This window comes from Chrysemys picta, chromosome 1 (assembly GCF_011386835.1).
Source record: "Chrysemys picta bellii isolate R12L10 chromosome 1, ASM1138683v2, whole genome shotgun sequence".
NCBI lineage: Eukaryota > Metazoa > Chordata > Testudines > Emydidae > Chrysemys > Chrysemys picta.
The window spans coordinates 249,188,650-249,214,414 of record NC_088791.1 but is presented as its reverse complement, the minus strand read 5'-3'; the positions used below and the strand labels follow the sequence as shown (position 1 = coordinate 249,214,414).

Genomic DNA, 25,765 nt, shown 5'->3' with positions numbered 1-25,765 from the left:
CCTATCCCTAGAGTTACGCTTACCCCAGTTGAGCACCTCTGCACTAAAGCATGAGAATGCTGCTTACAGCATGTGGATGAAGAAATGTACCCTTAGTGGCATTTTTTTCATATCTGTATATCTTTGAAGAAGTACCATCTCACTGGGCAACAACTGTGATGTTCCCAGTGTTTCCCTTTTGTTTGGCATTGTCAATTTGGCAGGATATCAACCGGTTCTTTGTTGTGCTGAACAGCAACCAGATTGTTTGAATCTGAATGGGTATTTTTCTCCCCTTCCTTCAAGAGGTTGATGCAAAGGGGGAAAAACAGACAAGGAAGTTTGAAAAGACTTGCATCTTTATAACTTCTACATTTGGATAAATCTAAAGGGGAGAAGGGTGTGTGTGGATGTAGGAGTGTGTATGCTGTAAGCAGCATTCTCATGCTTTAGTGGCGTATTTCCTAGCAGAATGTACAGAAGTCTTGCAAAAAAAAGGTCCCTGATTATGTGGAGTCTATTTGCTCATCACTTGCTTTTTCCAAAGTGTTAAGTACATTAACTTTCTGTCTCTTGTTTTTATTGTGCAATGGTTTTGTCACCATATTGTATTGAGTCAATTGAAATAATGGCTTTATCCTAATTGCCATTGTTACTCAGAGTGAAATAAAAGAGGTTGGGGTAGGGAGGTCGAGACCTGAGGAAATAAGTATGTCTGCACTCTGCCAGGGCTATAAATCCATGGATGGTGGCAATGGTGTGAACACTAGTGTAGACAGGCTGTGCTGTTGAAAGGCCCATGCAGTCTAACCCTGTTCAGAGCAAGTATAGTGATTAAACTGTGGTCAGCCTGTCTCCATTCAAGCTTCTACCATTGCTGCTTTTGCCCCGTGGCAGGGACAGTCGGAAACTGTAAGGCAAGGAAGCCGAGTGTGTGTACACAAGCTGTGTGTGTGTGTCAGGCTGAGAGGAACACACAACAGTGTGTGTGTGTGAGAGAGAGAGAGAACTAACAGCCAGTATGTGAATGTGACAGAGAAGTAACCGGGGAGATGTGTGTGTTTGAGGCACTGACAGAAAGCGAAAGTGTGTGGCAAGAGATCAACACAAGCGGCGCCTCCAGCGCTCACACCTCCTTGTGGGAACGAAGTGCTGCGCGGCTGGGAGGAGAGAAAGCAAAGCAGCTGTTACCTTTGACTAAGCAGCTGTAATTAGTGTGTGTGTCTCCCTCCCGCTCTGGTCTCCTCCCACCCCCTCTCGGTGCTGGGCAGAGTCTCAGACAGGGGATCGCTCTGCTCTGAAGTGCCTGACTGGCGGAGCCTGGGACTACGCTGGCCAAACCCGGGGCAATCGAGAGCGCCTCCCAGCCGGAGGCTGCGGGCTGGTGAGAGCCCCCTGGTCGGAGCGGTGAGTGTGAGGCGCGCGGGCGGGGAGAGAGACAGACCGCAGCGGAGCTGCAGGCACACGCTGGGCGGCTTTGTTGCCCAGCTGAAGTTCAAGCGCTCGTTGCCTCGCAGAGCCGCGGGCTGCTGAAGCGCCTCTTGAGCTGCCGCGGGGGGCTGCCAGGGGCCCCGGTTTCTCACGGGCCGGGTTTGCTGCTCCGCGAGTTTGCCAGCGCCTGAGCCCCGGCCGGGAAGCGGCCGGTGCTGTGACACGCGTCGCGCTTTGTGTCCTGAGCGAGCCTTTAAGCGGAGGGTAAGAGACCCCCCCCCCCCCTTGCCACAAGCCGCGCGGGGAGCGGGCTGGTCTGCGGGAGCCCGCCCGGAGAAGGGTGAAAGCGGCTAGTTGCTAAGGTTACTAGGGGAGCGATGGAGAGGGTCACACATGTAGCCCCTCGGGGAAGAGGCTGGCTCCCGTGTTGTGTGGGGAGCGAGCCTCTAGTTTAGAGCAGTGTTCGGGGGCTGGAACAATTTGCATAGCGGGGGTGCTGAGAGCCATTGAACCAAACTGGCAGCCCTGTATGTGATGGAAACCACTTCAAGGCAGGGAGTGTGGCAGCACCCCCTGCACCTGTAGGTCCTATGAAATTAATAGGCAGCAGGTTTAAAACAAAGGGAAGTATTTTTTTCACACAATGCACCCTCAGACTGTAGAACTCCTTGCCAGAGGATGTTGTGAAGGCCAAGACTATACCTGGGTTCAAAAAAGAACTAGATAAGTTCATGGAGGATAGGTCCATCAATGGCTATTAGCCAGGATGGGCAGGGATGGTGTCCCTAGCCTCCATTTGGCAGAAGCTGGGAATGGGCAACAGGGGATGAATAACTTGATGATTACCTATTCTGTTCATTCCCTATGGGGCACCTGGCATTGGCCACTGTCGGAAGACAGGATACTGGGCTAGATGGATCTTTGGTCTGACCCAGTATGGCCATTCTTATGTTCTTACATTATGTTCTTATGGACATGTTTCTCAACCACCCGTCCATGGACTGGTACCGGTCCCTGAAATCTCCCTGACACAGTTTAGGAAGGCAATAGCTGGTCCATGGTATCAGAAAGGTTGAGAAAGACTGCTTTAGGCTATGTCTACATTGAGTACCTTACAGCGGCACAGCTGTGCCAATATAGTTCTGCTGCTGTAAGGTATGCTGTGTAGCCGCTCTTTGCCAACAGGAGAGAGCTTTCCTGATGGCAAAATCACCCCCATGCGGGGCGGTAGCTTTGTTGGTGGGAAAGTGTCTCCTGCCGACAAAACGCTGTTCCTAGGGACATTTTGTCATTAAAAGTTTTGTCAGTCAGGAGTGTGTTTTTTCACCCCCCCCAACTGACAAAAGTTTTAATGACAAAAGTGCAGTGTAGACATAGCCTTAGAGGAAGAGTGGAGGTGAGAAAACTAGTCTAGGATCTGCCCCAGATGCCCTTCCTCAAATAATCTGCTCTAGTTTAATGACATTGCACTGAGCATCTTCCTCCCCTTGGGTGGAGTAAATGGATAAGAGAACAACTTGAAGCAAGCCTGCCATCAAAACAGTGTAAATAAATGACTGCATTACTCCCACACCAGCCTATCAGCTACAAAAGATTATTTTTGTTTTTCTATCCAGCCCCTGTAGGAAAGGTGCAGTCCAGTGGTGTGAGCATGGTACTCAGAGCTAGGAGCTCCTCTGTTCTTGTCCCAGCTCTAACACCGATTTTCAGCTAAAAGCCTGGGCAAGTTTTCACTGTCTGTCTCAATTTCCCCCTGTTTAAAATAGGAGTGATACCAACCTCACGTGGCCATTGCTAATATTAATTAATTGGATAATGTACATAAGAATGGCCATAGTGAGTGAGACCAATGATCCATCTAGCCCAGTATCCTGTCTTCTGACAATGCCTGATGCGCAGAACAGGACAATTTATGAGTTATCTACCATCTGTTGGCCAGTCCCAACTTCTGACAGCCAGAGGTTTAGGGACACCAGAGCATGGCTTGCGTCCCTGACTATCTTGGTTAATAGCCATTGATGGACCTATCCTCCATGAACTTATCTAATTCTTTTTTGACCCTAGTTATACTTTTGGTCTACACAACATCCTCTGGCAATGAGTTCCATAGATTGACTGTACACTGTGTGAAAAAGTATTTCCGTTTCTTCATTTTAAACCTGCTGCCTATTCATTTCATTTGGTGACCCTTGGTTTGTGTGTTATGTGAAGGGGTAAATAACAATTCCCTATTCACTTTCTCCACATCATTCATAATTTTATAGACCTCTATCATAACCCCCCTCAGTCATCTCTTTTCTAAACTGAATAGTCCCAGGGTTTTTCATCTCTCCTCATCTGGAAGCTGTTCCATACCCCTAATTACTTTTGTTGCCCTTCTCTGTACCTTTTCCAATTCTAATATATCTTTTTTTGAGATGGGTTGACCAGACCTACATGCAGTATTCAAGGTGTGAGTGTACTGTGTATTTACATAGTGGTATTATGGAATTTTTTGTCTTCTTATGTGTTAGCTTTTTTGACTACTGCTGCACGTTGAGTGGATATTTTCAGAGGACTATCTGTGGTGACTCCAAGATCTCTTTCTTGTAGTAACAGCGAATTTAGACCCCTATCATTTTGTTCATGTAGTTGCGATTATGTTGTCCAATGTGCATTACTTTGCATTTATAGACAATGAATTTCATCTGCCATTTTATTGCCTAGAGACAAGGTGGGTGAGGTAATAGCTTTTATTGGACCAACTTGTTTTGGTGAGAGACAAGCTTTTGGGCCACGCAGAGCTTTTCTTCAGGTCAGAGCTCTATGTGACTTGAAAGCTTGACTTTCTCACAAACAGAAAAGTTGGTCCAGTAAAAGATATTACCTACCCTCTTGTCTCTCTAATAGACTGACATGCATACAACATTTTGTTGCCCAGTCACCCAATTTTGTGTGATTCCTTTGTAACTCTTCACTGTCTATTTTGGACTTTATCATGAGTAATTTAGTGTCATCTACAAGTTTGTGTTTACTTCTTTTCTAGACCATTTATGAATATGTTCAACAGCACTGGTACCAGGACAGATTCCTGAGGGGCCCCACTATTTATGTCTCTCCATTGTGAAAACTGACCATTCATTCCTACCCTTTGTTTCCCATCTTTTAACCAGTTACTGATCCATGAGAGGACCTTTCCTCTTATCCCATGACTGCCTACTGTGCTTAAGAGCCTTTGGTGAGGGACCTTGTCAAAGGCTTTCTGAAAATCCAAGTACTCTACATCCACCGGATCACCCTTGTCCACATGTTTGTTGACCTTCTTTACCTGTTTGTAAAGCACTTCGAACATGAGAAGTGCCAAGTATTATTTCCTCAGAAAATATAAAATATTTGGTTTAATTTGGGGATTTATCCCCCCCCACACCGTTGTTTTTTATTCTTCGCTTGCTAGGGTGACCGGATTTCACTATGCTGAATATGGGACACCTGGTAAAATTACTTGTATTCAACCGGTACCTGGCGCCGCATCTTCCCGAGGCAACACATGGGGGAGCACACAGGGTCACATGCCCCCCTCCCCAGATTTCTGCCAGGGTTCACACCACAATGTGGCCAGCAGCAGCCTTTCGGCACTGGACAGGACAGGAGCTGCTTCCAGCCACAGGAGAGGAGGAGCGGGGGAAGGGATGACCTGGCCCATGTCTTTGCAGAGCTCATCTCTATACACTCACTCACTCACACTCTCTCTCTTCTCCCCCCTCCCCCCCCCCCGGGGCTGGAAGCAGCTTGTCCCTTCGTGCCCGCACAATGTCAGGAGGTAGCTAACACCTCCAGGCTGCTGCTGGCCACCTACATAACCCAGCCGCCTCCTGTCCCCGGGCTACAGTGTGGGCAGGAAGAGGTTAAGCCCTAAGGCTGCACTGTGCACCAGGGCCCAGGGAACCTGACTGCAGGGGCTTCAGTGAACCCAGCCAGAGAGGTGGCTCAACAGGGGAGGGTGCATTGGAGACGGGGAAGCCCTGCGCTCCATGGGGGCAGGACCCAGGGCTGGGGGTGGGTGGGTGAAGAGGGTGCTAAGCCCCTGCCTGGGGGCTGCTGTGGAGCCTGCAGGGTCCAGGCGCGAATAGGCTGGAAATCTCCCCCCACCTCCCGCCACTCCAGAGCTTAGCTGAGGGGAGGAATGGCTGCTCTGTGCCAGTGCTGTGTGGGGCTTTGGCACCTGCAGGGCTCGGCTCCCCTGGTCAGTGCTCTGAGCTGTTTTCCAGGGCACCGGTCCAGTCAGAGGCAGTGGGAGAGGAAGGAGCCTGCCGGCCAGGCTGTTGATGAGTTGAGTGCTCCAACCAGGGGCTGGTTCTCTGCACAGCACTGGGAATGAGAAGTGTCCCACTGGGGGAGGGGATATGGAGGAGCAGGTGTTGTGAAGGGGAAAAGCAGGGAGAGAACAGCGAGTGGGGGAGCATGTAAAGGGCTAATGGGTGGGCAACAGAGGCGTCATGTAACCAGCCGCTGCTTGGCGCCTGCCCGCACTCACCAGCCACTGCAACGTGCAGCCAGTGCCAGCTGGGAACGGGACGGGGTCTGGCACACAGCAGGGGCTGCGCTGACAAACCAGCAGGGGGAGCGGCTGGCCCTGCGTGCTGCAGCTTTGCCCCCCTACCAGCCTTGCACACCCACCCCCATCATCAGCCATTGGACCCCCTTCCCCACTCACTGCTGGTGGTGCGCAGCTGGCGAGCAGGGATCCGGCCAGCAGCAGGACCCACAAGTACTGATTGGGGGGAAACATAAAATACAGGACAATTTACCCATTTTAAAGAAAAAGTTGGGACACCAGCAGGAGGGCTTAAATATGAGACTGTCCCTTTAAAAATGGGATGTCTGGTAACCGTACCTTTCTCCTTCCCTCCTGGCTAACCTGGACCCATGGTGACTTTCCTTTGCTAAGGAGGGCTGAATAGGACTCCTTTCAAAGCCTATCATTGCTGTCTTGAATTTGACCTGGGAGGGAGGGTGGTGGGGTCACTGCAGAGGCTCCTCCCTTGGGCTAAGTAGGCTGACTCCTCTGTATTCCTATCCATGCTGGCACAGGCAGCAGGAGCCCAGCTCAGAGAACTGAACTTGTATGGTAGGATGTGCAGAGCTCTTAACTCTGTACCATGGTAGTGCAGTTATTTGTACTACAATAGCACCTAGAAGCCCCAGCTGAGATTGGAGCATTAGGCTCTGTACAAACACATAGTAAGAGACAGTCCCTGTCCCAAAGAGCACAAGTTTAAATAATCAAAGCAGGTAAATTGGTGTAGGGGAAACAAGCATAGAGAAGTGACTTGCCTAAGGTGAATATAGGAGGTTAGTGGCAGAGCTGGGACACAGAACCGGGTCTCCTGACTCCCAGTCCCATGCTTTATCCCATAGGCCACACTGCCTCCCCATTGTAATATCTCTTCATTGCAAAAGTGAAATTTGTCTGTTTGTGGTGGAACTGAAAAAGTGTGTAAATCCTGTCAATAATGTTTGAAATAGAATTTGTGAGATTATACTTAATGTTGAACATGAATGAGTATAATCACCCATCTGGTCAACAGGTGGATAGACTGACTCAAAGTTGTATAGTATATATTGTGTGTAATCAAATATAGCTTGAACTTTTTTGAAATTTGGATATTTTATACTTGTTTGAGGCAACTGCATGACCAACACATGGCAATGCCTCACTGTGCTTGGAAACCACTGTTCTATTTCAGTCAAGCATGATGTTCCTCAAAATAGCTCCCTGATTTCGAAGCAGCACAGTGAAGTGAGGTGTGTGTGGTACATGCTTCTGGGAAACATATAGCATCTTGAAGTGATCATCAGAAGGTAGAGTAGAAATCCCTGCGTAACATGGTGTGCAGACAAGATAAACCTACTTAGTATGATGCTATACCAAGAAACAAACATTGTGGCAAAACAAAGATTATACCAAATGCTCGTCTTGGTACCAAAAAAGAGGTGTGTGGTCCAAAGGAAATTTGAAGGAGTCAGACTCCAAACAGGGCAGCACAAGTTAAAATTGTCCCTAAGAACTTGTGATCCGCTGTCAGCTCATAGCGTAGTAGATCTCAATTGCACTTACTAAATGCAGTGGCATAGCTGCAGTGGTCCAAGGGGCACACAGTCAATAGGTAATGAGATTATGGGGGCCCAATTAGAGGGACTTCTGGGGGAGAGTGAGGCCTATTATCTCATTAGGGCAGGAGGGCGGCTGGGATATGGGGGTTGGGGGGGAGGGGCTTCAGCTGGCGTGACCGCAGGTGTGAACAGCTGGCAAGGACATGTGGAAAAGATGAGGGTGGGGGTAGATTGCAGCACCAGGGGATACACAGGGGCATGGAGTTATGGGGAAGCAGAGACGGGAGATGTGCTCCCCTTCCCCCCGACTCCTCCTGAGATGAAAGATAAAAGCTTTGGTTGCTTTCCACAGGGCATAGTGAGGGAAGTCGGGGACTAGATAAGAGCTGAAGGAGACTGAATGGGAGAACTGAAAGAGGGTTTGGGGGGGCCTGAAATGTGGCTAGCATAGGCAGCAACTCCGTGGGTGCTCCGGGGCTGAAGCACCCATGGAAAAAAAATGGTGGGTGCTGAGCACTCACCGTTAACCTCCCCCCCCCCGATCATTGCCTCCCCTTCCATCCCAGCACCTCCCACCCACTGTGATCGGGGTGGGAGGAGTGAGGGTGGGGTGTGCTTGGGGGAGGAGGTTGGAAGAAGCAGGGCAGGGGCGGGGCTTGGTGCAGAGCCGGGGTCAAGCACCCCTCAGCACATTGGAACATAGGTGCCTCTCAGGGCTAGGAGGGTGGAGGAAGTGGGGACAGAAGAGGACCTGGAGAGCTAATTTAATCAGAGCTGTGGGAGCAGAGGGCTAGATTGAAGGAGGCTGTGAGGGCTGGATCAGAACTGGAAGGGAGGAGGGGCATGGAGAAGCTGGGGATCTGTAGGGGAGCCATGAGGGAGCTGGAGGGAAGCTAGGCAGGAATTTGGGGACAGGAGGGCTGATTGGGGTTATGGGGTAGCTGAGCAGGAGCTGGGGGATATGGAGGCTGGATTGGGGCGGCGAGGGAGATGGAGGGAGGCAGGGGGCTGGACTGGTGCTGGAGAGGGTCGGATTTTGGAATCAGGAAAGAGGCCCCTAACCTATAGTTGCACCAAGCCCTTTTGGGGGGTCTTGCTACATGATTGTCTACAAGTTTTTCTATTTGTCTTCTGTCTACTGTTCACTCAGAGATGGTCACAGCTAATGACTACAGAACAATGTTGTAACCTCTCATGAAATTAGCAATAATTAGGGATGCACTCAGTGATGTTTGGCAGCATCATATCCTCATGTGTTGCCAGCAGTAACAACCATTTGAGATGTTTAACATTGGGTGGTCTAGGCCTGCTAGTTAAGAATCAGTCAATTTAATATTGGAACTACAGGTCATTGCACCTTTCTGAATGAAATATCAAATGATAAAATATTTTCAGATCAGTAAGATGAAAGGATCTTCCTATAGTCTATTGCCAAATAGTCAGCTCTGCATGTAGAGAATCCAGCTTCTTCAATTTGTGAATTCTTACTAAGAATGAAGTACTGTAGTGCCCTAAATTTATACCTATTTCATTTTACTTTGCACAGAAGCTTCATAGAAATCACATGAGAATCTGTGTGTACAGACAAATATTGTATGGTGATGGTCACAGTTAGTCTATTTGTCGAGTATTTGTTGATATAGCTTTGGTGATGATACCAAAACACAGGATCAAAGGGGATTCTAGACCTTCAAGATGCTGGCCTCAGAAAGGAGGAGGGGCGTGTGGGTGGTCATCAGGCTGAGGCTGACATCCAAATTGACTGAGACACAAAGGGCAGATCTACACTTAAAATGCTGCATTGGCATAGCTGCATCGATGTAGCTGCGCCACTGTAGTGCTTAAGTGAAGACGCTCCTATGTTGGCAGGAGAGCTTCTCCTGTCGGTGTAATTAATCTACCTCTCCTAGAGGCAGAGACGCTCTCTCGTCAACATAGCACGGTCTACACAGGGGATTAGGTTAGTATAACTACATTGCTCAGGGGTGGGGATTTTTCACACTCCTGAACAACATAGTTATACCGATATAGGTCTGTAGTGTAGACCTGGCCAAAGAGAAAGGAACTGCCGTAACTAGGTTGGCTCTCCCAACCCAGAAATGGGAATATGATGGAGTTACTTGAACTATGACATTATGCTTGGGTAACAAAATATGAGTATAGTATTCTTTTTTTGTTTTGTTAACATGATTTCCTAAATGTTTATTCCCTTTCGCAATAAAAAGCTGTTTTGTTTTGAGGATGCTGTTTTTGAGTCACTTTAATCAGCTGCTGTCACAGGCTCCTGGAGAAGGGCTTACAGGTCCCCAGTGCTGCTGGGCCTGTTGAGTTACCATGGTTTCCGGGGGGAGATGCTACTCAGAGATCCAATCTAAGAGAGGCCAGACCCTGTGGTTTCTCCCAGAGTGAGGTGCAGGACGCCAGGCCTGTCATCTAAGGGACTGACAGGCTGTAAGGCTCAATTTGCCCAGTAACCACGACACAAATAAATAGCTACATGGTACTATATTGGATACCCAAATTCCAGATGATTGAAGGGTAATATTCCTGAAGGAGGTGGAAATAAATAGCTTTTGTGGGTAGGTAAAGGTCAAAGCAGAAAGTGAACCATTCAATAACTGCAGAAGCCATTGGTACACTGACTATCACTGTATATGACAAGACAAAAGAAAGATCCAACAAAATAAAACTCTTTTTTATGTCTTGAAGGTTTGGCAGTCTGTGCAGTTGCTCTCTTGAACTCTCCATAATGTAACTTTGGGGCTTGAGTTCAAAATCTTGGGAGAGAGTAGCTGCTGCAAAACAAAAATAATTCCATTGGATGCATATAGCATCAATATGGATTCAACTGGTATTGAGAGGAATAATATTTAAAGTGAACAGTAAAAAGATTATAACTATTACTATTTGTATTGCAGTAGCACTTTGTGGTTTGATCCCTGATTGAGGTCTCTTTGTGCTAGGTGCTGTGGACACATATAATAAAAGAAAGTCACTGCCCCACAGAGCTTACTCTCTAAGTGTCTGAGGTAAGTGGAGAAGGACTGGAAGAGGAAGGACATGGTAGCAGTGATATATACTGTGTTTGATTATGAGCAGTAGTTTCAGCACACTCACTCCATGTCCATTATCAAGTGCTGTGTGGGCATCACAGCCCAAGTGAGTTTTTAGGAGGGTTTTGAAGGAGGATAGTATAATGGCATGTTTATAGGGAGCTCCTCACAACCATAAGAGGCAGCGTGAATTCCTTCTTTGTTCATATCATTTCCTGCTGTGCTGGAAATGGAGTCTAAGAAGCACCACCATGATCGACTTAACTAAAAATATGGATGGCTCCAAGGAAACACAGATGACAAGATATTAGGGAACAGGAAAAGAGAAGCAGTGTGGGCTAGTGCTCTGAGCACAGGACTGAGGGCCACCAACTCCTGACTTCTCATCCAGATTTTGACATTGATTTGTTCTGTGACCTTCCACGTCACTTAACTTCTCTGTATTTATCTCCACCTATAAAACAGGAATAATAAAACACACTTATCATAGAGGTGTTGTGAGGATTGATGTTTGTAAAGCTCTTTGAAGATGTTAACCCAGCTGCTGAAGTTACTCTATCTCAAGGGTTCCCAAACTTCATTCGTGGCTTGTTCAGGGTAAGCCCCTGGTGGACTGGTGACACTTTGTTTACCTGAGCGTCCACAGATATGGCCACTCACAGCTCCCAGTGGCCACAGTTCACTGTTCCCAGCCAATGGGAGCTGCGGGAAGCGGTGGCCTGGCCCACCCTGCTTTCCGCAGCTCCTATTGGCCAGGAACGGTGAATCGCAGCCACTGGGAGCTGCGGGCGGCCGTAGCTGCGGACGCTCAGAAAAACAAAGCGTCTCCAGTCCGCCAGGGGCTTACCTGAACAAGCCACGAACCAAGTTTGGGATCCCCTGCTCTATCTTATGCCTTGCTGCCTATGGCCTAGAGGTCATTGGCAGCAGCTGGAAATTAGGCAGTTGCAACGGTATCCTGGCCATGTCCCCTTTCTCCTGGCTATGCCCATTTTGTTGTGGGTGAGGATGGATATGGCATGGGCATCACTATGGTAGGCCCACACCACCTAAAAGTTCCCCCATGAATGAACTATTCTCAGAGTGTAAGATATTCTAGCACAAAGCAGGTGGAAAGCTGGTGTAAGGATAACTCTTAGGGTATGTATGCTGTAAACTAAGCATGGGCCCTGACTCAGGTTTAAACCCAAGCCCCCCTGCTGTCCATACACAAATCAGTCTGAACTGCTCCCCCTTCTACTCTGGTCCAATCCCTGTCATTTTGCAGTGTAGACAAAGGTCAAGCCACAGACCCCGGTTGGAAGGTCTGCATAGTACAGATTTGTTAGTATAGCTGTGAGACCCGGGTCCAGCACTTGTAAGACCAGGTTTATAATGCAGTGTGGACACTTAAGCCTGGGCTTGGAAATACCATGTTCACAAGCCTGGGACCCCACAGACCTGAACTTAGAGTGCAGTGTAGACATACCTTGAGATGTCAGATAGCAAGGGAAAGTTTGAGGAGTTTGTTATATTTGGCTTATGGATGAATGTGCTGTGTGCACTAATTCGGAGCTTTATATAAAGAGCATTAGTGACTTAACATGCCTATCTAATTATTAAGGTTCTTATTCATTTTATGATTAGCTTTGAGCAAGGCATGTTATAGAAAAAGCACCCTCAAGGAAATCAAAACCACTGACTTCCAACTTTTTAATAGACAACTTTATTTCTATGACAATATACAGTGGACGTAAGTGATTAGTAACAAATATGGATGTTAATTTTGTTCTCTCTTTTATGATCACAAAGATAGATGTCTTTGGTATGCATGTTGTGCGTGTGTGTGTATATATATGTGTGTGTGTGTAATGTAACACACACTAGAGTTAATCACCAGAACTAACTGAACATGGAGAAGTTGTCTACATGTCTTTCAGAAGCTGGCAATGTAGGACCAAAATCTCTTGGGGATTACCTAGTGCAGAGGACATTCACAGGTACTTTTTTCATCAGACTCTTCCCAGCCCCTCTATCCCTATAGCCTAACATGCGTGTGTCATGTGTGTGTCACAGTTCAGGGCAACTGCATGTTTATTCCCCTTCTGTGGCCCAGCAACCATTCTAGGCTTACAGCTCCCCAGCTGTTGCCTCTTTTGGGTGGAAACATGTCTGTTTCCCTTCTGACTGGGATATTTCCAGGCTGCACTGTTTTCTGACTACACTGTGAAATCCCCAGGAAAAGATGGGCTGCCTAAGCAGTTTTTTTGCCTTCTCCTCAGAGATGGTACACAGTGTAATTGCCACAAGTATAAGTTACCACACAGCTCTTTTTAAGCAAGCACATTTTATCCTTAAGATGAAAACATATTAAAAACAATAAAAGAACCTACACACATGCTAATAAACTTACCAGAGATCACCCCAACTCCAACATGGACTCTGGCAGGAGAGTAGTCTGTGAAAACCCTGCACAAGGGTTTCGAGTTCATAACTCCCTTTTGCAGAGAACAAGAATGCTCATCAGTTTATGAGGCACTTGTATCCAATTTGGGCCTCTGAAGAGACCGTGAATAGGTATTGAGACAGACAATGGCTTTCTGCTCACGCACAGCTTCAAAAGGATGGACTCAGAGATGGGTCATTTGCATTCCTCTCTCCCCATGTATTTCCTGGGAAATCCACTTCACACTTATTGTCCCCAAAAGTTCCTTGAAGTTGCTAATTCTTCCCAGAGATTGCTTTAGTCATGTCTCCTAGGCCTGGTCTACATTAAAAAGTTAGGTTGACTTGGCTACATTGCTCAGGGGTGTGAAAAATCCACACACCCCAAGTACCGTGGTTAAACCAACCTAACCCCCAGTGCAGATAGAACTCAGTTGACAGAAGAATTCTTCCATCAATCTAGCTACCTCCTCTCTGGGAAGTGGATTGCCTACGCTGATGGGAGAACCCCTCCCTTCGGCATAGGTAGCATCTATACTGAAGTGCTACAGCAGTGCAGCTGCAGCTGTGCCACTGTAGCATTTCAAGTGTAGAGAAACCCCTAGAGAGATTACATACAATTCATAACAACACATTTACATTTTTAATACAATAAACCCCAAAGGCACTAAACTTAATTCAATAAGGTTTAACTTAATAAGGTTTGGGATATTGCAGTATATTGTTATTTCTGTGTCAGTGGGCTGGTCTACACCAGGGGTCGGCAATGTTTGGCACACGGCTCGCCAGGGTAAGTACCCTGGCGGGCTGGGCCAGTTTATTTACCTGCTGACGCGGCAGGTTTGGGCGATAGCAGCCGCCACTCGCCGCGGTTCGCCGTCCCGGGCCAATGAGGATGGCGAGAAGCAGCGCGGGCGAGGGATGTGCTGGCCGCGGCTTCACGCCGCCCCCATTGGCCCGGGACGGTGAACCGCGGCCATTGGGGGCCGCGATCGGCCGAACCTGCCACGTCAGCAGGTAAATAAACTGGCCCGGCCCGCCAGGGTGCTTACCCTGGCGAGCCGCATGCCAAACGTTGCCAACCCCGGTCTACACTATGGGGGGATCTATTTAAGTTACACAACTTCAGCTACGTGAATAACATAGCTGAAGTTGACATACTTAGATCTACTTACTGCGGTGTGTCGATGGGATCCCCCTTGCACTTCTCGTTGAGGTGGAGTACCAGAGTCGATGCTAGAGCGATTGGCAGTCGATTTATCACATCTATACTAGACATGTGAAATTGACCCCCGCTGGATCGATCACTGCCTGTTGATCCGGCCAATAGTGTAGCCAAGCCCACTGTGGTGAAGGAAAGGGGGAGTAGTCATAGTTCCTTGGTGCTCCTGCAATCTTTGGCTGCCATAATAGCCAGGTGTAGGTAGCCAGGAACAATTCAAATCAGTGATGAAGCTGCTTTAAATTGTTTTAGGCACCATAAAGCTATTTTTACACTTCATCTTCACCAGTCCTGCTTCAAGTGAAACTTAGTTGGCCCAGAGAATCTGGGCCATGATATTTATTAGGTAATTGGCATACGGTTTCTCTGAGGGAACCTTACCGATAACTGAAGAGTAATATTTGAAGCTTTATTATAATGCTGCCTCTAGCACCATAAAAAGGTCTCTCAAGGTTTCCCTTAATTTTTTTAGAAGCAGAATTCTTATTTTCAGAGATTTGTAACTTGACTTCAGGCTGTGAGGGTTAATTCAATCTGAACTAAAACTCAGCAGTCAAAGCCTTAATTCACGAATGCAGTTCTGCTTTACAAATTAAAAAAAAAAAGTTTGGCCTTTTTAAGTTATAAGAATCACTTAATGGCTGTAGTCAGTTTGTGATTTTTTGTTTGTTTTTTGCTTTTCTCTAACTCAAAACCATTTAAACTTGTAGACAGATATTGCACATTAATGAGCTATAATGTGGACTTGTTTAATTTAACATATTTGAATAAACACATTGAAAGTGGCTGAAAAAGTCCCGGTAGAACAGTAATGTAGGAATCATTTTCAAGTGTGGGATTGTATGCTGGGCCCATAGCCTTGTCACATCCCTCCTGTTCACTGTGAGACAGGCTGATAACACCAGTACCACCATGTAATGGAAGGGTAGCAAAAACTGAAACTGCTCTGCTCTTTGGTTCCACTCCCTACCCAGACATTGATTTCCTATCCTGGACTGGCCCCAACATGCCCCAAACCCTCTAGCTGCTTCTCTTTCTTTCATTGCTGGCCTTTCCCTTTCCCTGTCCCACATCTACTCTCACAATTGACTCAGCTCTCATGATCAATAACACTGTGCTAAATTGCCTATTACAGAGACCCTCAATATGCCATCCTTCCCATGTGTCATTCCAACCAAGAAGCTTCCTCTGGGTCCTGTTCTCTCAAGAGACCCTCTTATATCACATAACCCTAGTAGGCCCCCTAAAATAGTCTTCAAGAGAGACTTCTGTTATCCAGTTATACCCAAAAACCTCCTCTCCAATATATTTAATCTTTCCTTGAGTGGCAGGAAGAAGTCCAGGGAAAAGAGAAGTAAATGTGAAAACACACTAAATATTTTCATTAGAATTCCAGCACGGGCAGCTAAGTATTAATTGATTTAGGAGTCCCTACATGGCACCAGTCTAGAAGCTCCAAAATCTTCTTTTAAAATGCCACTACATAAGATTTTCAAGATAGAGAAGGGCAGTTATAGGAAACTGAAAAATAAGTAATGTGTTTTGAGATAAATGGTATTAACATAATATACCATAATTATTTCTTGAATAATGTATTCTGTTTATTTTTGTTATCCTTGAAAAATCTATTCCTTGACAATGAATGCAAGAAAATGTGATGATCAGAAATGATCACAAAGACAAATGTAAGCTTTTTGTAAAATAATTGGGTTTAAGTTTAAGGGGTTGGTAACAGTTATTAATTTGTATTACAGAAAGCCCAGTCAGAACACAACCCCATTGTGTTGGGTACTGTACAAATGCATATGGATAATATGTAACAAAAAATGAACAAATCTTCAGAGATTTGTGGATGTGACATACTTGAAATAATTAATTATTTTTCATGTGACTATTGCAAAGAATTGTCTCTACATTTTTGTATACAACTAATTTTCATATAATCTTCATAAAAGCACAGCACAAGATTTTGTAGGGTTGCTAGTATTCAGCAATGGTCTCATGTTACCTCTTCGAAGTAGTGCTCAGAATTAATCCTATGGAAACAGTGTCACCACCTCTTTCCCTCTTAGTGATAGGCCTGATTAGGAGACTCCCGGGTCCTTATAATTTGGGAATGAAAAGATGGGCATAATACCTGGCCTCAGTAGGAATGCAAGGTGTGTGGGAAGGCTGCCTATGTTTTACCATCGTTCAGGTCTAACTACTGGACCTAATTTAGTAATATTACAACAGAAGAAAACAATTAGTATTTGAGATACAGTTGACACTGATTTGTAGGTGGTGACTTCAGGCCCAGGATGCTGATATTTCAAGGTGTTAATGTATTCTTCTGAAGATCTGTCCTCATAGCTTTTTTTGTGTAATGCAATGAATTGCTTAAATAGAGTAGGAAATACTAAATAAAAATGCAACATGGAGTTGTAGGGAGATTCCATTTTTATTGGATTAACCAGAAAATATGACAGGCCAGATTGTGAGCCTGTTACATTGCTGAGCAGTTACTCATTCTAGTGGGACTATTGTGTAAGTAACTGTTCACCAGTGTGTGTGAGAGAGACTCAAAAGTTTCTTTGAACCAGTTTGTGTATGTGACTCACTCCCTTCACCTAGTCATAGCACACTTCACTGTACACTGAAAGAGATGGTATTGTTATGGTAGGAGTCAGTCACCAGGTGACACTGCTACATACAAATTCTTTTTCTTAGTGTACAACCACTCTTCAGTCTTTGAAGGAATGCTTGTATTGTTAATTCTGTGATGTAGTTTCTATGGGGGGAGCTATGGCAAGCACCAAGGGAGTTTGCTCTTCACATAATAGGAGTAAATTCTTCAGGTGGCACTGATCCTTGTGCACATGGCATTAGTGTTTCAGCTAAGAACGCTGAAAAAGGGGATTGCCCGGAAGCCATGTGTGACCACTTTTGTCCCAAGGCTGATTTATATTTGTAAATCAAGTTACTCAAGGAATATATGCAGATTCCTTTGTTTTTCTAATGTTTTCTCCAATGGGAAACTAACCTGCAAGGTTCCATCATCTGTTACCACTTGATCGTGGGATGGCAGAATACAAAGACTAACCTACAGCAAGAATTGCGGGAGAATATTCTTTTCTTGATGTGGGGAAGTTAAACACATTAATTCTTCCTTGTGTCATGAGTAAAATAACCCATCTAGCATCTTACCATTATATCTTCTGATCGGCTCTCACACTACATCAGTGAAGAACTAGTGCAGTGTGTGCCAATGCTGCCACTTTGTGATGTCTTTCTATTTGGTAGATTCTAGGCTTTCTGCCCAGTTCCAGTTATTTGCACTGCTACAATAGATGAAACAAAAGATGTTTAAACACTTGACACTCACCCATAATTTTATACTTCAGCATTTGAAAAGCAAGCCTGAGACATGGGAGGAGATTAACATCAAGTAGCTGTTAATATAAATATAGATGAATACACTATTGATAATAGCAGTGTTCACAAACTGACTTTTTAGACATTCTTAGCAATGTGTGAATGAAACTAAAACTTAAACATTTTGCAGAAACAAAATTTCTCACTCTGTTCATCAGCCCCTCCCCCCCAATTTAGACTTAATTCTGTTGATTCCAAACAGCCTGGCATTTAGGGATTGAATGTGGGGCTGGAAGGGTCACTGGATCCATGCTTAAGAATTGTCTGGTTACCTCATTAATGAGGTGCAGAAAAGTTGCTATTCTGCCTCTGTTTCAGCATATGGGCTAATGGAGAGGCATCACTGTCTCTCACTCGCACACCTATACACACACACACAAGGTCCAGTTAACCCAATAAAGAGCCAGTCAGTTGGTTCTGGACATGGAAAACAGAACTAAACTGGAGATACTCTGTCAGTGCATGGTTGTACTGCTTTTTATAGCTGCTTTGTGATGTTTTTGCATTCTTCATCTTGTATGCTCTAAGATACTAACAAATCAACATATTGGGTAACAAAAGAATATGTAAAAGTGGTCTAAAAGTCTGAAATTAACTTATTAATTAGCAATTTTATCTATATTATTCACTTACATAAAATCATAACTACCATATAGAAAATAAGTCAAAAAATTGTTCACGAAAAGCAGCTAATATATATTACATTCTGTATTACATTTTTGGTAACTTAACATGCATGGCATGTGAATATGTACAATAGTCTTGTGCCTTCCATCACCAGAAGCTAGTAAAATTGCACAACTTAAATGTATAAGTAGCTTTTTAAAATATTTTTATATTAAAGATGTAAATATTTTTTAAAAACCTCTAATTGTAAGAACATTTAAAATTGCTTTAGAAACAAAAGATATGTCTTCAGTTTAATTTATTTATTCTTTCTAATTGGAAAAGCTCAAGTTTTTTTTTTATTATTATTTATTTAAACTGGCACTTGTAAATTTCAGCTGCTGGATATTGGCTAAAAATTAACAAGTACCAGTTTGCACTCCCAGCTGCTGCTGTTGACACTGACTGCTGGTAACTTTCCCTTCTCTCCTTTTTCACAGAAATGAGGGCTGGTGGGTGAAAATAAGGTAGAACACATTAAAGACTTTTTTTTTAAAGCATTAACCTAATTTTTGTGCTTCCACCATCCATTTCCATGGAAATAGAACCAGAATCAGCCACTGCTCATAGTATTTCAAACTTGATTTTAATTTCTTCAGAGAAAAATGTGACCATGGTACTGAAGGGGCTATGCTGGAATGCTAAAAAAAAAAAAAGTCTGCAGAGTATAGGGCAGACGATTCTCAAAACTGGTGATTTATTCTATAATTAGATTTCACCAAGCCAGTAACCAAACAGCTTGACTATAAAACCCTGACTATAAAACATGGCAGTACAGCCTAGTGACTGGAGTCAATAAAGCAGCCCTTCCTCTCAGGGCAGCATGGACTAATGGCCAGAGTCAGTAAAGTAACCCACCGCTGTGGGATTGCATGGCCAATTGGCCCACTGAAGAAGTGGGACACCACTTGGGCGGGGTGGAGGAGCGGTAGGGTGGCACCACGAAAGTGGGACTCAGGCCCTCCCTGCTTCTTTGAGTCGCAGCCCAGGCAGTGGTGGGGGGCCCACCACTGAGTCAGCAGGGATCCTCCCAAAACTTGCTGACTGGTTCCCTAGTTCACTCACCAGAGAAATATCTAAGTCCCCTGGGCTGCTTTCTACTCTCTCTCCCTCCCTCAGCAAGGCTCCACAGTTCCTCTGGGTCTCTGGGGTCCTCAAGTGGCATAGCTCCTGCCAGCACTGTCCCTTCTCTGGGCTCAGCAGGTAGCCTGGAATCCATCTGGAGCTCTGTGTGCCATGGTTCTGCAATCAGGACCTGTAGCCAGCAGCGGCTCCAGGCACCAGCGCTCCAAGCGCGTGCCTGGGGCAGCAAGCCGCAGAGGGCGGCCTGCTGGTCCCTGCGAGGGCGGCAGTCAGGGATCCTTCGGTGGCATGCCTGCAGGAGGTCTGCCGGTCCTGCGGATTCGGCAGCAGGTACGTCGAAGCCGTGGGACCGGCGGACCTCCCGCAGACAAGCCGCCGAATCCGCGGGATCAGAGACTTCCCACAGGCATGCCGCCGAAGGCAGCCTGCCTGCCGTGCTTGGGGTGGCAAAAAAGCTAGAGCCGCCACTGCCTGTAGCAAATCCCTGGACAGAGCCTGCATCCTACCCCTTCAGCAGCCTGCCCAGACTGAGTTGGGCTGCTTCCTTTTATACACTGCCTCCAGGCTGAGCATGTACAGCAGAGTCAGAGGGGTGGGGCTTCCTCAGCCTGCAAAGCACAGTTAACTGTTTCGGGGCTGGTGCATGGTAGGTACACCCCATCACAGTTACTAAAACACTTATTCAACATATAAAGTTCTACCAATCCCAAAAGCTTGGACACATTACCCACCAGGTCAATATTTCAGATCTTACCCAAATACACTCTTACAGCCCATTCTTATTTAACTAAATCTAAGATTTATTAAAAAAGAAAAGAAAAAGAGTTGCTATGGGGTAAAGATCATTATACATACAGATATGAATAAAGTTCTTAGGTCAGTTTCATGGCAGAGATGGTGAGGTTGCTTATTTGTAAAAATCTTTCTAGAATCAATTTAAAAGGTTATAGTCCAATAGGCAGTCCATGTGCAGAATTTGTTCAAATTCTTCCATGAGAAATTGCAGGGATAATCCAGAGTAGACCTGGAGACATAGGTGCTGACTTCTACTGGTTGACTGCCCTCTGCCCTTGGCCTAGCCCCAACTCCACCCTTGCCCCACCCCCTCTCACCTCCATTCTAACCCCTTCCCCAAAGTCCCTGCCCCAACTCCGCCCCCTCCCTGCCCCTATTCCAACTCCTTCCCCAAATGCCCGGCCCTGCCTCCTCCCCTGAACGCGCCACATTCCCGCTCCTCCCCTGTCACTCCTGGAGCTTGCTACTGCTGTTTGATGGTGGCAAGCACTGGGAGGTAGGCAGAGGAGCAGAGACGTGGTGTGCTTAGGGGAGGAGGCAGAGGAAGAGTTGAGGTGGGGTGGGGCAGGGCGGGGAGCTTGGCTGCTGGTGAGTGCAGAGCACCCACTAATTTTTCCCCATGTGTGCTCCAGCCCCGGAGCACCCACGGTGTCGGCGCCTATGCCTGGAGATCTCAGTTTGCAACTCAGACTTTCCCTGACAAAGTTTAAGCAGATCTGAGATAAAACAGAATCAGGTCCGACTTCCTTTATAGCTGAAGTTCAGCAGATAAGCCTCTTGTCATCAAATGACCCCAACAGGTCTTCTTTGGATGAAGAATAGATAATGCACATTGTTGCTTTGAAGCTAATCTGTTTCCTAGGCAAAACACCAGTAACTAGTTGTATTCATTAGCAAAAGGCAATTAACCATTCAAACAATTCATGGGTAGTTTACTACAACTTTCAAAGAGAAATGAAGACAATAACATTATTACACCACAAGTTCTAACTAAATGTTAATAACCCCTTTTGATCTCTGAATCACTAGAATATATATAGACAAGAACAGAATTTTAGCATTTACAAGCTAATTAGATCACATTGTTAAACTTTTAACAAGATATAGGTAAACACAGACAAATACTATTAGTATTTATTCTTAATTCTCTAACAATTCAGGCCTACATTTCCAGAACTCTCATCTATTTAACATGACTTTGCTAAGTATCTACAAGGAATAGTCCTGTTTACCATTTCAATACTCTACTCCAGGGATCGTCAACCTTTGGCACGTGGCCCATCAGGGAAATCCGCTGGCGGGCCGGGATGGTTTGTTTACCTGCAGCATCTGCAGGTTCGGCCAATCGCAGCTCCCACTGGCTGCGGTTCGGCGTTCCAGGCCAATGGGGGCTGCGGGAAGTGGCACAGGCTGAAGGACATGCTGGCCGCTGTTTCCTGCAGCCCCCATTGGCCTGGAACGCCGAACCGCGGCCAGTGGGAGCTGCTGTCAGCCGAACCTGCAGACGCTGCGGGTAAACAAACCGTCCCAGCCTGCCAGCGGATTTCCCTGATGGGCTGCGTGCCAAAGGTTGCTGATCCCTGTTCTACTAATATGTCCTTAAAGGTTGCCTTTGGGGCACTCAGCCTGCTGGTTGCTTAACCTCGCTGGCTCAGCATCACAAATGTTTTCACTTAAGAAGCTTCAGGTGACTGTTGTAATGATCAGTGAAAACTGGGACATATATTAAGATAAAGCATATATGATAAATCAATAATAATGTTGAGTGTTGTAAATGGTTACATTTTATTAAATATATTGTTTGCTAAATGTGCTCTACAATGTCCTCCAATACAGGCACAGGAAGTGAGCTTGTGACCTGGGACTTCGTTTTGATGAAGAGTTTGGGACCCCTTTTTTTAAAAGAGGTACCTGTCATCTCAGCCATGAGGGTTTTAGAATATTTGTTATATAGACTAGTCCTTAATAGTACTGATCAGGGTTTGACCTTCCTCCTTAAGGATCTGTCTATGCTGCAAATAAGATAGTGTCAAGGGCCTGTTTGCATATGGCTGTACCTTGACCTGGCTAAAACACATTTTGATCTTGAAATGTAGATGAGACCTAACTATGTTTTTATCACATCTACAAAGCATGCAAAAGCCACAGAGCCAAATAAATTGAAAATGTCCAAACTCTTTAGCCTGGATGAGGGACACAATTGGGTATTTGCAGTTTGAATGGGCCCTGAGAATGCTTTGAGAATTTAATATTACAAAAACTGGATCAATCAAAAGATGAGGCTTTTTTTGTACTACCCAGGAGTCTGGGATTGACTAGACAGTAGACAGTTTATCTTTGATGGAAAAACTGCTTTAGGAAATCTACTCTTTTGGTTCTTGCCTCCTCTTCTTAGAGGCCTTCCTATGAAATCTGTGTTATTTTGGCTTCTGGAGTCAATGTTGCTGCCATAATAATGCAGAGCAGCTTCATGTGTATCTGATCTTTAGGTGCCATAAATGGAGTGTGATGGCATTCTCTGATGCTGCTTTGGTAGCTGAGTTGTTCAAGATCCTGTTTCAAAATAGTCCCACCCAGTGTATTTTATGAAGTTTGAGCTCTGTTGTTGAGATCCTGCTTGTTCAGGCTAGTATACACTGGAGGATGTTGGAGAATAATTTTCTGTGTGTTAATTTAGTTTTGCTGAAAACTATGACATCAACAGAGGTTTCTCACCTGATTCTCAAGGCATCAGTAATGGTGTGGTTCTGCTTTTCTTGTCATTAGATCACATTAAACTTCCTTCCCTGGGATGTTCAAAAGGAATGGAATACTTTAAAAGGGGTATAGGCTCATCCAAGATTATTTTTTCCTCATTATTTATACCTGCTACTAAGGTATAAACTTCCCTTTTAAAATTGGTTTTAAAGGAATTGGAGAAATCAAATTAACTGGTCAGAAATTACCCTTCTAATTCATATGCTCAGCTCATTACATGGTTAAACAATTCGTTCAATAGAGTTTTACTTTTCAATAAAATATTTAAAACAATGGATGGTAATTTATTTCTGAACTGTAGATCAGCTACATTGCTGGAAGATTGTGATTAAGGTATATTGCTAAATTCACTTAACCAAGCATAGTTTAATGCACTGCAACTGCATCATAATTAAAACTAAATGCAGACTATTTTTGGCCTTCACATTGCAATAGCAATATTTATAACATTTCCATGAAGAATGTGTTCCCTTGAACAACACACCCTTCTCTTCTCAAATGGAGATCTGGGGATAGATTGTGGCATGAAGGAAAGAGGAGATAGAGAGCCCAATGTGCCCTATACAGAGATCAGCAGTAATCTTTGTGCTCCATAAGAGCAAGCACAAAGTCCAGTGGTGACACTTGACAAATGGGGCCATTATCCCACCCTTCCCACTAATCAGTAGATCTGAGCCAATACAGGGAATGCATATTGCATCCTCTGAAAGGCTGAAGCATTTACTTGTTCTGCATGTGCTCCCCCAGTTCTCCTGGGCCTACAAAGACTCTAGCAGCTACAACTGTGATAAATATACATACATATCCATCAATCCCTGACTGGGAATTAAAGCCACAGTAGATGCCGTAATAGATCATCAAGTCAGGTAACCTGTCTCTGACATGGATCAGTACCGGGTGCTTCAGAGGAAGCTGGGAGCCCCCCTGTAATGTTCAATTAGGCACTAATATGCGCTGGGGAGAAGTTTCTTCCTTGTCCTAGGCAGTGGGTGGTTCTTGAATCTCAATTGCAGAGTACTCCCTTGACAAACTGGAGACTCTTATGCTTATCCAATTATCACCTTTTCCCCATAGGTTCTTCCCTACTTGTTAGTGCACTCCAGACGCATAAGAGGTCACTTCACATACACTATATTAGCCCATACATATATTCAAAGCATTACACTGTCAAGCACACAACTCTCCAAATACAACAAAATCTGCCCATACATGCACTTAAACAATTTGTCATTGCTTGTCAAGCTTATTAACTCATTAAATAGCATTTAATGAGAGTACCCACAATCTAATTAATTTATACAGTGTCTAATGAATAAATGGCATTAAAACTATTAGGAGCTCCTCAGTAAATGTAGCCCATTTTACACCTTTCCTATATATTTTGTTTGATTAAATAATGTTTCTTCAGGCTGTGCACATTCATTTCCATTGGCTGCAGTGAGTCACCTTTTGCTTAAAGCATGCCTAGCTAAATGTAGGTTTCCCTTACCATGGAGTTCATCATCTAATATCACACAGTTTCTGTGCCTGTTTCTGCTTTTTAAGGTGGAACTTGGAACTGGGCACATTGGAGAAAATGTATCCGTAGTGTAACTCATTGGCTTCCTTGGTTTCACTCCAAGGATGATCTGGTTTATTGTTTTCTCTAGTGACTTGTAGTTGGTTGCCACTATGTTGCTGCTACAAGTGAACCGGAAGCTCTAGAAACTGAATAGAACAGTGTGGTGTTTACTGGCAAATATATTGATGAAGAAATATTTCCTAATGAATAGATAGTCTAGTGAAAGCAGACACAGCTCTATTAAATATTGTTGTGAATTTTCCTCATGATCTACATTATTTAGGAAAACACAAAATTAAAGTGAATGGCTTTTTCTTTTGCTGGCTTTCAAAGGCGTAATGCTAAAAGCACTGAAACCATACCAGAGGCCAAGAATTAATTACAGCTGATTATTTAAAAGAAAAGCTTCAATATTTCTTCTTATGTAAACAGAACTGACACATTGCATTCAAAAGGAAAATAGGTTTATTTCAAGAATTTGGAGAAAAGCAACATTAAATGCATTTCATGTATGTGATGCCTTAGCAAAAATGATTTCAGACAAATCTATTGATTGGAAAAATGAGCTGCCTAATTGCTACATTCTGAGCTGAGATTTACATGAACATACTCTAAATTGGAACCATGTATGGGTAAGAAGAAGTAGCTGTAGTCTCTGGTTATAAAGATGTCTGAACTGGAATACTTTTATATCTTCCAGGGCATGCAAGTTTAATACATCTGTACTCAAATATCCCCAAAAGGGGCACATTTCTCCTGCTTATTAATTATTTACATATTCTCCTGAAAATTGTTAGTTTGTTATATTTCATTAGTTGCAAAATATTTCATGTACTTTTTTGAATAAACAACACACAGGAGCTTCCTCAGCTATATAGTCAATGCAGAAATCTCTGCCAGTTTATGTTCTTCAACTATCTTTAAGATTGAAAAGTAATATCCAGCCTTTGAGAGACAGCTTGTGGATTTTGACTCCCTCTAAAACGTTGTCCATGAATGAATACATAAATTAAATTACACTAATCAATATATGTTGTTTTTAGATGCACTCTTATATACTTAATATTATTTTAAGTATCTTCCTAACAAAATGAAACGTTATTTATTTAGTGTCATCTATACATAAGGAAGTGGCTGTTAGAAAGTGAACATTTACTCTCCTTTACCACTCAGGATATTAGAGACACATTGGTTCTTTCCTATTCTAAATACAGAGAAGAAAACTGCAGTATCTTGATTAACACTGTCTGTGGTAATTGTGGGTAAATGTTGCCTTCTTAACGACAA

The 25,765-nt window shown here is 44.6% G+C and overlaps 1 protein-coding gene across 1 annotated transcript in view; it reads left to right on the top strand.

Moving 5' to 3' along the window:
• The first annotated feature begins 1,233 nt into the window (after positions 1–1,233).
• Positions 1,234–25,765, top strand: part of MYO16 (myosin XVI) — a 568,549-nt gene continuing 544,017 nt past the window's right edge. Inside the window, exon 1 of the mRNA XM_005304985.5 lies at positions 1,234–1,386. The gene's annotated coding sequence lies outside the window, so the exon portion shown is untranslated. The remainder of the gene's footprint in view (positions 1,387–25,765) is intronic.